We start from the raw sequence: 14,481 nt of genomic DNA, 5'->3' as shown, positions 1-14,481 counted from the left end.
GAATCACTATGCTGTACACCAGAAATTGACACAGCATAGTAAACTGACTATATTTCAATTGAAAACAAGCACAAAAAAAAAAAAAAGGAATTGTGATAATGCCCAAAACTTGGGAAAGAATCAAGAAGAAGCTATACAAGAAAATTATTTGGGATTACAGACACAAATATTCTTTAAGTTGAAAGACCTGAACATGATTGCTTGGAGAGTACAAAATGTGTAAAGGAATGAGAAGTCAGCTGCAGGGCTTTTTGGCTCTCTAAACTATGCACACGGATAAATGTGATATAAAAATTCTCTTAATTAAAAAAAGAGAATGATAATATGAGCGAAGACAAAGTCTAGAGCAGCACAAAGTATACAGTAGCAGTAAGAGAATTTTCCTCCATGATGGAACTGACATCCCATATGGAAGCTACTTGAACCGTGTCTAGTGTGACTGAGAACTGTTTTGCATTTTATTTAATTCTAACTAATGTGTATTTAAATGGCCACATGTGGCCAGTGGCTACCATATTGGACACTGCAGTCATATACAGTGGTCGGCTCCTATCCAGGATCAACTTTGTTTCCTTGACCCTTCTTTCTTCAGCTTCATTCTTTTTTTCTGTCCCTACTGAACCATTCCTACCAGCCATGCTAAAATATCACTTAGCCATCTTGTCTGAAAATGCTGCTTTGCTCCACCCACCTCTATGATGACTCACCCCATTTCTTGGTTCTCTTTACAGCAAAACCCTTCAAAAGGGCTCTCTATCCCTGCGCTGTCCTACACAGCAGCCACTAGCTACATGTGGCTATTTAAACTTAAATTAATTCAAATTCAATAAAGTGTAAAATTCACTTCCTAATTGCCCTGGCTGCATTTCAAGTGCTTAATAGCCACGTGCGGCTAGTGGCTACTGTATTGAACAGGGACAGAGACAGGACATTTCTGTCATTGCAGAAGGTTCTATAGGACAGCGCTGGAGCCGGGGTGGAGGGCAGAGTAAATGGGTACAGTTGCTGGTTATTTCGCACAAGCCAACTTTCCAGCTGCAATTCTTCCCTCATGATGGCTGTGAAATCAGACCAGCTGAGAGCTCTCACTGCCATGGCTGTGACCACAACCATAACCTACACAGCAGGAAGGAAGGGGAGGTCCCTTCCTGGAGATGTTTTGCTGTAATAAGGTATGGGAACTTCCTCAGTCAAGGTTCTTTTGATCTTAAGAAATAGAAACCAGTTCAACCCAACTTAGACAAGAAAAGGAGATGGACTCTAACGATACAGGGGTGTCTTCTGGAACCCTCAGGAACGTACTTGAAGAAGCTTCCAGGGGCCCAGGCAGAACCATCTTTGTCTTTTCCCCTTCTCCCCCTATAAATATGATTTCTTATCTCTGCTTCCACACAAGAAGCATTTTTTTCTTTTCTCTTAAAAAAAAATTCAACTTTCTCTATAGAATTCTCAGCACACTTGATGCATGAGAGATGGCCTCCCCCACAAGACTCTTGGTTCTTATTACCTCAGAACAAGAAAACACCTCAGATGAACAGAAACACATCAGTCCTAGTCTCAAACATCTGACAGAATCTGATTAGTCAAATTTAAGACAACTGCCCTACGCTGCTTCAAAAGGCTCTGACAGGTGACAGGGCCATGGGTACAAACTCAACTTCAGAGGCCAGTTTCCAGGGCCTGGGGCCACCCCAGAGCTCCCTGGTGACCTGACTTCCTCTGAGAAGCCCTTCCTGCGCTGTCACCTTCGCGGTCACACTTGAAGAGAGTGTCATGCACGTTGCCTCTCCCACAGCCACGCAGATTTCATAGCTCACTTCCTGCCCACAGTTGAGGCTGGGGCCTCAGGCCTTTTGGGCCAGGCCCCTGGCTTCTTTGGCACTACTTCACATCTCTTTCTAACATACGTTAGGCCCCATCTATCTGCTTCCAGACATTTCTATGAACAGGAACCATAGTCAATATTCTCTTTGAGGGACTGACTTCTGATATGAGCTTTATGCCTTTGCGTTTTTGTCCCCAACCCTCTCCAGCTCTTTCTGTCTCTGTCTCTCTCTTTCAATACTTGGCCAAACACAACCAGTAGCAACCACATATAGTGCTAAGTTTCTGTTTCCTGACATCTGCCTCCATCAACTACAAGTTCAACAGGTGAATGGTCTGCCTTCAAGGTCATCACAAGTAACAACTTTACCAAATGTTTTGCCTTCTTCCCAACCTCTGATATCAGTTTCCTCATTGTTACTACCTGATTGCTAAGCCAATATTTTAAGGTATTTTTTTTTTCAAGCAGCATATCACTTTTGGTACTAACTTTTGTATCGGTCAGTACAGAGTTTTTGTTCGTTTGTTTGTTTGTTTTTACTGCAGTAACAATTCACCCCAAGAGTCTCGGTGGCCTTAATGCAATAAAGGTTATTTCCACTGCACACCAGCTCTGTCTGATAGGAGCCAGGTGAGTCTTCAGGGCAGCTGCCTCCCATGAGCTGAGTCAGCTGTTGAGGTGTCTGTCCTGGGCTCTGTCACCTCAACTCATAGCCTCAGCAACTGGCCAATTAGGGAAGAGGTCACAGGGAAAATTCACATCAGCTTTTTCTATTGGCCAGAATTAATCTTGTGGCCCCACCTAGCTATAAGGGGGCTGGGAATCCGAGAGAGAACATGGGTAATTGTTGAGCATTAACTGTCTCCTCCACAGTCCACGGAGGCCTCATGATGAGAGAGCAAAGCTATAAGTTCCAAATAGCTTGGACAATGAGTCACCACCAAGAGGGTTCTATTCCCGGAGAGTGGCTGACCTGCCCTGGAATTTGTTATGTGTGAGAAGCAAAATGTTGTAGAGTTAATCCACGGAGATTTTGAGATTTAATTATTCTTGCATCATCGTCCATCCTATCCTGATGACTAGAGGAGCACAAAAGAAGGCAACGGTAAAAGAAACAACATAAGCTTACTTTCCCTGAAGCAATTGTAATTCCAATCAAAACACCAATAGGATTTTTGGAAGAATTTGACAAAGTGAGACAAAGCTACTATGGAATAATAAAGGAGTGAGAATAGCCAGTACAATGTAACTGGAATAATGAGAGAGAAATAATTTTACCCAACATTAAGACATTGTATAGGTAGAGAAATTACAGGAAGTACAGAAAGACATTACAGAGAAAGTACAGGAAGTAACAAAGATGTTAGTGAGAGGGGAGATCCCGGAGACAGACCCAGAGATACAGCTGAGAATTTAGAACAGAAGTAAAATGTATTTTAAGTCAATGGGAGAATGTGAATAATTCATTGTTGTGACCAACAAGCCATTAGGAAGAAAATGCAAAAGTACCTCACTTCTTATGCCTAAATAGTATCTAGGTAGATCAATCCCTTAAATGTAAAACACAAAATAATAAAATACTAGAAAAATCATTGGTAATTTTTTTTTTCACAGTTTTGAACTGGGGAAGGTCAAGAGTCATTTCTGACAAGATTGACAAATTTACATGAAAGTTAAAACTTCTATAAGACAAAGAATATCATACACAAAGTCAAGACATAAACCACAGGGTAGAAAAAAAGTATTTGCAATTTATATAATGGGAAGGAGGTCAATTCCTTTAATATACAAAGAGATCTAAAAATTAGCAAGAAAAAATATGAACAATTCAATGGAAAAACAGTCAAAAGTAGACAATGTGAGGCAAAAAAAGCAAACAGACAATAAACACATAAAAGGGTTTTTTCAAATTTTAAATTATCAAAGAAACGTAAGTTGAAACAAGATACCATTTTTCACTTAGTAGATTTGCAAAAATAAAACTTTGCTCATACTCAAGGGTATGGGAAACATGAACTCTCACATATCATAAATGGAATGTAAATTGCTGCAGCTTCTTTGGAAAGCAATTTGGCAACAATTATTAAAATTTGAAAAGTGCATTCTCCTTAGCTCAGTAATTCCCCTTCTAGGAATTTTTCCCACAGAAATGCTTGCCCAAGGAGGCAAATATACACAGTACAGAGACAGCATAGTAATACTGTTTGTAATCATAATAAACTAGATGAAATTTAAATGCCCATCAAGAGAGAATTAAATAAACTGCAGTGTCCCCTACAAAGTGGAGTGCCACATAGCTGGTCAGAAGAATCAATACATTTATCTGAATTGATATAACAAAAAAAAATCAAAACTAAATCATTTTAAGTGAAAAAATAAAGTACAACATAATGTTATTATAAGTGAAAATTCCAAGAATTGTATTTTTATACATATATTTGCCTACATGTACAGATATACCCACAAATTTCTCGGAAAAGAGAAATAACAGCTCTGATTATGTTCAGCTATAATTATGTTATATATGAGGCTGAAGGCAGAGGTGAGCGTTTACACTTCTTGCTTATTGTATTGCTAGAATTTTTTAACTTGTGCACACATTATTTTACAATTAAAAAAAATTCAAACCATTAATTCTTTCATACTAATATTGATTCTATATTTTTACCTGTCAATCTGGATCGATAATGATATTAGCAAATACAAAAAAAAAAAAAGAAGAAGAATGACCAAAGTTAGATATTCAGAATATGTCAGAATATATTACAGAGTTACAAAATGAGTAAGCTAGTCACCAATCCTAACGAAAGAAGAGAGTCACAGTGTTCAGGAACTGACAAGTCCTGTTTCCACTCCCAGGAAAAAGTCTCCACGTTTAAACAGTAGCCTTTCCAAAGAGAAATAAAAAATAACACTAGTGGCTCGTATTTACTGAGCAGTGACTAAGTGGGACTTGGTACATGAATTATCTCATTGCATCCTCACGAAGTCCATGTGGTTGGGGCTCTGCCGTCAGCTCCATTCTACCAAGGAGGAAACTAAGAACCAGAGAGAAATTAAGAAGGCTCACAAGCGATCCAGGGCTTGTGTTTCAAAGCATGTGTAATACGCGCCTGTGGGCTTCAGTGCCGACTCCACCACTTACCCTCTGTGTGTCCTCAGGAGAGTCACTTAACACTCCCCGTCAGTAAGTGGAGGACGGTGATTGATGGAACCCACCTCACCGGGTTGTCGTGGGGGTTAAATAACACACGTGCTGGGCTTAACTCAGTGCCCGGCACTCAGCAAGCTCTCAGTGCATGTCCGCTCTTGTGGTTGCTGTTGCAGGGCTGTTTATGATATGGCCTCTCATGGGTCCAGTCCGGGATCTTTGTAGGCCCTCCTCCTCCCCTCCTTGAACTCAGTCTCCATTCCTGCTCAACTTCCTTGCACCTCCCCCATGGCTTCCCAAGTCTTCTGGGCCTCTGTTGCTCCCTTTTTGTTTCCACCTTCCATCCCTTCTTCACTTGGCTCGTTCTCATCCTGAAGACTCACCTGAGACATCACTTCTTCCAGGAAGCCTTCCTTGACCTCAGCTTTCTGGGTTAGGTGCTCCACTTGAGTTTCAATATCATCCTTTGCTTCCCTCTCTCATTGTACCCATCAAGCTGCAACTTTCTAAATTTTTAATCTGCCATCGCCCACTCAGCTGTGAGTTCTTGGAGCCGGGTTGAAGTTTTCCTTCATCTGGTTCCTCCAGTGTGCAGCGCACACAAACTGGCAATAAATATTTGCTAAATGAATTAAGTGGTAACTGAAAAAAGAATGGTCTGCTTGTCCTGTGACCTCTGATGCCCACTCCTAGGAGGCTTTCCTTTTGGAAAGTAGGATGTAAGTCAGGCAGACAGTTGTTCATCCATTAAATTCTTCTTCTTCTTTGCTCCTACTACTGTTCTAGGTGCGAAGGCCACCATGTAAATAGGACAAAGTGTCCTTCCCCCGGGTGGCGATAGTCTAGTGCGAATGGGAAAGAGACGGAAAACAAATCAGTGAAAAGATGATTTCAATAGTGATACATTCTACAACCAAAAATGGAACGAGGTTAAGGGTAGACCGTGAGGGGGAGCAAGAAGCTAATGTGGACTGTCTAGTCAGGGAAGGCCTCTGTGAAGGGGACTTTTAAGACGAGACCTGAGTTACAGGGAAGTTTCAGTCATGCAAAGCCAGGGTGGGCGCGAGTCTGCATTTTCACCGGCAGGAAAAGGGTTCGGGCGCCTCAAGCACAGTTTCTGCAGGTGAGGTCAGACAGCGAGAGGTCACGACGGGGCTGGGGAGGGCCACTTAGGCCAAGAGAAGATATCTAGATTTTGTTCTGCCCACAGCAGGAAGCCACTAAGGCTTTTATACACAGGAGTGAGATGATCTGATTTAGTATTTTTAGAAGATCACTCGGCTTCTGTGCAGAGGGCATGAATAGAAGCAGTATCAGGTTATCGGTGTAGGACAAGAAGATGACTGGAGATGGCGATGCGGAAAAGCGGGTGGATTTAGGCTGTCTCAGGGCAGAGTTGACAGGACTCACTGATGTGATGTGTGAAGGCGGAAGCAAGAGGAAGAGAATGACCCCTCAGTCAGACGTAGCAGCTGTGTGGATGCTGGTGTTACTCACTAAGGTGGTGGCGATTAGAAGAGAAACAGGTTCGAGGGACAGCGGGTGGGGAAGAACCCAGAGTTCTTTTGGGGGCGTACTGGGTAGCAGATACCATGATATGTCCATCAGTGGGTGCAAGCAGCTGGTGGGCTCCACTGGGTGGGAGCTCCAAGTCTGCTGATCACCTGCCGATGAAACACGGGGTAGGACAGATACAGATGGAGCCAAGGAGTATGAAGGAGGTCAGAGCAGGAGGAAGGGAAAGGAGAGAAGGGAAGAGGAGAGGTGAGGAAGGAAGGAAGGAAGGAAGGAAGGAAGGAAGGAAGGAAGGAAGGAAGGAAGGAAGGAGGGAAGAATCAGGGCCCCAGTGAAGCTCAGGTGTGCTCAGAGAGAGGAGAGCGGGCAACACGAGCGATGGAGGAGGGAAATCCGACCCAGGGAGCGTGTGCTGTAGAAGCCGAGACAAGAACATGACAGGCTGAAGAAAGCGCTGAGAGGTCAAGTCAGATCAAAGCAGCAGTGCCTGGATTTGACAAAAGGGAGGCCTTTGATGACTTCGGTTAGAGCCATTTCAGTGGCCGGGACGGGATGAAAAGCTCAAGGCTGGGGAGTTGAGAGGATGAGGACTGAGACAGTGACTCTAGGCAACATTTTAAAGATGGTTCCCCGTGAAAAAAAGAAAAATAAAAAACGTGACACTGGCAGAGCAGGAAGGAGCAGTCAAGAAGGTGGGGGAAGAGGTTTGGGATTTCCTATTTAAGATGCAAGCTTCTGGCACCTTTATCCGAGCACAGAGCCGAAGAGAAGGGCTGGTTGCCCAAGAGGACAGGTGAGAAGGGGAGTCCAGGCACAAGTGGAGGGAGAAGAGTGGGGTCACCTACTGTGACCACAGGGATGGCAAGGCACCCGGTAGTGGCCGGATGGTAGCGTTGATCACCGGAACAGTCTGGCAGCTTCTATTTTCACAGTAAAGTCTGAGTGAAAGGCGTCAGCAGGAGCATGAGGAGAGGAGGAAGCAGGTGCTGGAGTTCAAGGGGGGAAGAAGCTGTGAACAGTTTCCTGTCGAGTGGACGGTGAGTCACCAAGGGGCGTGTAGGCAGGTCACCAGTCGCTGCGAGAGCCATCCTGTTTGGTGATCGTGAGTTTCAGTGAGACTAGGTTCTAAGCTTTCATTTCCTCATTTTCAGCTGTTCAGAATAGCTAACTGTAGGCGATACCATGGGAGGAATTTTTTTTTAATTGAAGTATGGTCAGTTTACAATGTTGTGTTAATTTCTGGTGTACAGCACAGTGATTCGGTCATACACAGATGAGAGGGCTTTTGACCAGGAACAAAAATGCTTCAGGGATGTACATTCCCGGCACCTGAGGCAACAGAGCCAGCACTAGGGAACGAGTGAAGCGGGGAAGCTTCCTGTAGGAGTCACTACAGCTCTCTCAGCATCCTTCCCTCCTTCCTCTTCCATAGTGGAATCCAATTTGGTTCAGGTGTTCACCCAGCCCCTGGGATTCACGAGAATGGGAAACTGAATTCATCTGCAGTTCTAGGGGATGCTGATGTTCTAAACCAACCAGCACACGCCACTCTTCTGATGATGATTATTAATGATGGTCTAGGCGTGGGCATGGGGACCACATCGGTCCAATCAGATGGAAGGGAAGGACCTGATTCCCGGGTGGACTCCTATCGTTTCTCACACTTAACAAAAAGGAGGAAACTTGAGGACCCATCTGCTGGTCACAGTTTTGAGATGAAGCTGATGTGGATAGCAGTGTGGGGAGGTGGAGATAGCGTGAGGCCGCCATGACACCATTAAACCCCTGAATCAATCAGCCTTGAAGCCCCTCTTACTTTTAACCTTCTTGTTATTTGACATAATTAAATCTCCTTATTTTTTCAAAACCAGCCTGAATCCGGGTTGCTGTTACTTGCAGCAAAAGCCTCCTCCTAGACACAATTGTTTTTCTGTATTTACAGTGTATCAGCAACCTTCCAGGCTGGATTGACAGATGCGTGGCTTACTCTCAGTTAAACATTCTGTCTGATGGCAGAGTGAGCTTGTGCTCTGGAGGCAGGACTCAGGGTCCCTGCGCCTGCTTCTGCCCCCACAGTGTAGGGTCACCAAGAGGCAGATATGTTTGTTCACAAACCGGTTTGGCCAGTTGTCCTTGTTTTGTAGCTAAGTAAACCAAGGAAATATGAGTGAGGAAAAGAATTGTTGTTGTATAAAATCCAAACTGAATGCCTCTAACAAACAGTAAAGGGAAAGTAGCTTAAAAAACAAACAAGATAAAATCTTTTGGTTGTGGGCAAGACAAATGTAAACCAATTGGTGTAATTCTGTTTAATCTAGAAAACTCTGACTCGCATTGCTTCCCCTCTGTCTCTGGGTTCTCTCTCTACTTTAAATATGCTGGGACTGATGACCACTGGCCATTGTGTCAACCTTTACTTTTTAAAAGTTCACGCAGAGCTCCAATCAGCTGTCATATGCTTAAAGAAGAAAACGCATCCTTTCAAAATATTTTCAAATGAAGTTATGTTTTTTGTTTTACTTCAAAAAAAGTATGTTTTACTTTAATAAAATATTCCAAATGTTTTCCATTTTCACTAGTTCCCTATTGTAACTGGCTAACTGAACTGATTACTCAACTAGTGGGCAGACTGGGGGCTTCTGAGAAGACGTGTCAGTGTCCCCCATCAGCTCCCTCTTCCACTCGGTCAACCCATTGCCCTCAAACTCTCTTTTTTCTCCACCTCATCAGCACCTATTTTTACAAAATTATAATCAAAGTAACAAGAGTCCCTTCCATTTTAAGAAGACATCTTGAAGGATCTACACTACAGTGTTAACTGCCTTTTCTGCATGAAGAGCTTACGAATTTTTTTTTTCTTATCATCATGGCCATGAATAAGAATGATGTGAGCTAGTATTGATTTAATGATAAGAAAACACACATAAAAGTTTTTGGTTTTTAACATTAGTAATAATAATAAACATAAAAGTCTTTGTTCCCCCAAGAACAAAGAATACCTTGTCTATTTACGAGAATTTACCCTTGACAGAGAACTTTTAGGTCCATCGTATCAGTGGCACTTCATAACCACTCAGTGAGAAAATCATTTAGTCTCACTTACAGATGAGGACACCAAGGTGGAGAGAAAGGAACAGATCGGCCTCAGATGGCAAGGCTGATAAGAAACAGAGCCCGTTTAGATGCACAGGTCCCTGCTGCCTGCTTCAGATGATTTTTGCATTCCTCTAAATTACCAAAGATTTAGACCAAAAATGGACCGATCATAGCTAAACATACCACCTCTGCCAGAATGGAGACGTATATCTATGTTACAATTTTTTAGCAATATAAATAAATGCAGTTTTAAATGATGGAAGCCCAAGTCCAAGAAGAGACAGGAGGGGGAGGAAGCTGTCCCCAGCGCAGCTGACAACTCCTATGCAAGGTCAGTGTCATATGGGAGATGGCAATTTCTTGTCTAAATCACACTTCAGAATCAGCTCTGCTGCTCTCTCCTGGAAAACTGAGGCATACCATTTGACCTCTTTGGGCTTTGGCACGGCCAAAGTGAACTGGGAGTGATAATACGTAAATACCGGTGTCAGGGTTTTAATGGTAACGTGCGTAAAGCCCTTAGCACAGCAGCTGGTGGAGTCTGTCATCATCACTACTAATACTGTTAGAAGTAACCTCAATACCACTCTTTTCACAGAAGGTAAAGGACTTGTTGGGTACCACCTGGGTGATGGGCATTCGAGCCAGAAGATGAGGAATCAGAACAGCACTCTAAGGATTCCTTAGAGCTGTTAGGATTTATCTCTGCTTGGCTCAGGTCTTTTTATTCTTATGCTGAGAATTTGGCCTCTCAGAGTTTTGGGGGCAACCTCTTTATCACCTGCAATAGTTATCACCTCCCCTTTGGTCCCCTGAGCCTTCTGAGAATGGGAAAACTAGTCTCTTTGCAGAGGAATTCCACAGTTCCTTCCATGTTGGTAGTTAGTCTTGACCTCCCATTGCCATAGAGAGTTCCAGGAGGCTGCTACCTTGTGTATTTCCCCCCACGGAGAGAATGGAGGATGGGGGCCTCATTTATAGGTGGCCTGAGCAGCCCTAGTGCCGTGTGAGCCCTCAGACAAGCAGCCCCCACAGCCTTGTGTCTGTCCCACCTGTCCACCATCCTTCCAACCAACTGGCCAAACCCACTGTGTGTTGACGTGATTTATACTTCGCAAGGATTTCCCATTGTACGTCACAACATTGTAAGGAATTATAACAACTCCATTTTGCAGTTGTAAAACCCAAATAGTCTTTGAAAGCTGACCCTGAAGAAAACCTTAGATGTTAGCCCACCCCAACCCTTTCCTTTTTTTGATGAGGATGTCAAGGCCCTGAAAGGTTAAGTGGCTTGTTCCAAATCACAGTGACAGTGACGACAACATGGGTGACTTAGCCAGCTATGGCACTAGGCACTTTACACACATCATCTCTCTTGTTCTCACCATCTTACAAGGTGGGATGCATCAGAGTGTAACAGGGAAGAAGAAATCTGACTCCATATGAGATCTGTTCCTTTAGCTCTAACCCTGGGCTCTGTTTCCTGGGCTTAGTCGTGCTGGTTCTGCACCTTTTATAAAAGATTGCTGCCTAGAGCCTGAAACATACAGGAGAGCCCATTCTCAAGGATCTGACCTTTAAGGGTAATAATAACCTTAATAAACCTAAATAATTTTCCATTCATAAAAAAGTTGCAAAACAGAGAATAACATTTGTCATGTTGGAGGTTTCCAGGGGCACCATGACCTGACCTAGGAGGACAGCTGCAAGAGCAAAGGATTCTGACACCAAGAAGTTTGCAACAACCAACCACACCCCCTTCCCCTTTTAGTTTAAAAGGAGCCTGAATTCTGACTTGGGTGAGGATGGTTCTCTAGGACATTAGTCCCCCATCTTCTCAGTCTGCTGGCTATCCAAATAAAGTCGTTATTCCTTGCCACAGCACCTTGTCTCTTGATTTATTGCCCTCTCATGCGGTGATACCATGGACTCGGTAACAAGAGGAGGGAACTAGGAGGGTAGGAGTCAAACTCAGCTTTTCTGATGCAAGCACAGTGCTGCGTCTGCTCCCGGGGGCGACTCCACTCCCGAGGTCAGGGCCATCCAGATGGGGGACATGCTCTGAGCGGGGGAGAGAGAAATGGGCAAGGCCTGCCCATGGCAGGAAGGAATCCATACATGGCACGGACACTGGGAAAGCAGATGAATTGCAGGGAAACTTGGCTAAGGATGAGGCTGGAGATGGGTATCAGTAAAACCAGCAAAACCATCATTGTAGCCGCTCGCTCCAGCCACCCAGGACTTCTCTTAGTCGTGATGAAATAACATTTATATTTTAATGTAGGGCAAGAAAAATTAAACATAAAATTCTCTCTCTGTGTCTGTTCGGGCCTCCCCTCAGCTCCCTAATGTGTGGTTGGCATCGGCATTACACATTAACCACAGCTCTTCAAAGATGGGAATGCCTGCTCAGCCATGAAGATCTTTTTTTTTTCTTTTCTTTCCTTCTGACTCTAGCAATGTAACGTCTTAGAAGAAAAGCGTTCTTTCCTCACTCTGTAGGGGGTCATCGTGCCTTGCTGCTCACTTGGTACCGTGCTTACCTGGACTATGAATTCTTGGCGAACGTCACATAAAATATCAGTATCTCATTTTGATGTACGATCCTTTGTCTCAAAAATGTGTATGACTTTTTTTTTTTTTTTTTTTTGCCTTGGACATCTAACAGGGACAACAGTTCTCAGAGTTTTCTGAGAGTCTGTCTCCCAGGTTATAACCCTCAGTTTGGCTCTAATAAAATTCCTTATTTTTCTTCTTAACTTGATTGTTAATTGACTTTTCATTGACAGCAACACAGTATGAGCAACATGGAGCTGCATGAGAGTCAAGGAATAGACCAGAGATTTTTAGCAGGATTTTTTTTTTTTTTTACATAAACCTCCCAGAGTCTGGTGAACTCTGAACAAAGGTCTAAAAGAAAAGGTTGCTGATTACATGAATTGTCACCAAGAGTAAATCAGTGGTTCTTAACCAGAATGATTGTGCCCCCAGGGGACACTTGGCAATGTCTGAAGACATTTTTGATTGTCACAAAAGGGTGAGCGGATCCTGGGGGTGCTACTGGCAAATGTGGAGAGGGGCCAGGGACACTGCTAAGTATACTACAGTCCACAGCACAGCCCCATTCCACAAAGAATTATCTGGCCCATGACATCCCTGGTTCCGAGGTGTGAATGAAACAGAACTGCATGTAAACATGACCTCAATTGTACACCAAGCACCTCAGATTCAGAGAAATAGTGAAGTTGGGCTCAGGGCACTGGAGTGGAGGTGGCAAGACCTAATTTCTAGTCCTGACCTGATGATGACTGGTTAGAAGCTTGGGGAAGGTCATTTGCCTTCTCTGGTCTTTTTCTCTTCCTACAACTAGGGCAGCCTCATGACGGCACCAGATCCTTCCTGGGATAGGCTGGTGGCACATCAGAAACAACGGGGCTACTTCATCTTCACAGGACGTCGTTAAGCTGTGATAACCAAGCATCTCAAAGGTTTGTGTCCCATGGCAGTTTTAGTAGATAATCAGCACTTCCCCCCTCTACTTATAAAGGTAATCCAGTCATTATAGAAACATAAGGAAACATAAGATAACATAGAATAACATGCACACAAAAACACATCTTATAATACCACTCCTTAGAAAGGAGCTTTATTCTAGAAGTCTTCAGATACCAGACTCCACTATTTTGAAAATGGAGAGGAAGTGGGGAGGGTGAGGTCTCTGCACTCCCCTTCTGTTGCTATTGGGTTTCTGTTGTTTTTTTTCTTTTTCACTTCCTTGTAGTGCAACAGAGCTTTACAGACTTTGAGTCGGAAGTGGAATGCAAATATTTTGAACAGTGAACTACTTTGCACTAGTGTCTTAACTTCTTTTTTTTATTTTAATTTTTAATTGTGGTTAACATATAAATAACATAAAATTTACCCCTTGTCATTTTTAAGTGTACAGTTCAGTAGTGTTAAGTATATTCACATTGTTGTATAACTTAGTCCCCCAAATTTTCATCTTGCAAAACTGAAACTCTATGCCCATTAAATGCAACTCCCCATGTACCCCTCCCCTCAGTCCCTGGGAAACACCATCTACTTTCTGCCTTATGAATTTGACTAGTCTAGACACTTCATGTAAGTGGAATCACAGAGCTCTCGATCTTTGTGACTTGTTTATTTCACTTAGCATAATGTCTTCAAGGTTCATCTATGCTGTAGAATGTGTCAGAACTTCCTTCCTTTTTTATGACTGAATAATATTCCATTGTATGTTTACAGCTTTTTTGTTTGTCCATTCATCTGTCAATGGGCATTGGGCTACTTCCACCTTAAGTCTCCCATGAACACCAGTGTGCAAATACCTCTTTGAGACCCTGTTTTCCATGTTTTAACCTCTTGAGTTTCCTTCTCTTCTTTTGTAAAATGGAGAAAAGAAGAATACTTGCTTTGCACGCCTTATAGAGAGAGTGCTAGAGAAACAGTGAAAGACAAATAGCAGTTATGTTCCCACCAGAGCAGGAGCGGGGATTGGATGGGGAGAACTGGCCCTCGCTGGAAATGCCGGGTAGAAAATGCTGGAAATGACAAGGTCTGGGAAGGTGAGAAAGACTGCAGCCCCTGCTGTTCCAGCACGAGCGCCCATGCTCACCCAGGGCTGCCGCGTCCCCCAGCCTGGCCCTCCGCTGTCATAGCTTTCCTCCTTGTCTTTGGTGTGAGGGTCTGGTTTCTCTATGAAGCCCTTCTTTGCTTCCTCTGGAGAATGTCTGTCATTTTCCAAGAACCCCTTAAATAAGTGTCCTGCCTACAAAGCACCTGTCTAAGAACTCCAGCACGTCTTGTTTCTCCCTGCAGTAGGGAAGAACCAATCTGTCTCCATATAAGGTCTGTTCCTTTGGCTCTAACCCTG

Source organism: Vicugna pacos, chromosome 12 (genome assembly GCF_048564905.1).
Source record: "Vicugna pacos chromosome 12, VicPac4, whole genome shotgun sequence".
NCBI classification, from domain to species: Eukaryota; Metazoa; Chordata; class Mammalia; order Artiodactyla; family Camelidae; genus Vicugna; species Vicugna pacos.
Note: the sequence above shows the minus strand (reverse complement) of the source record.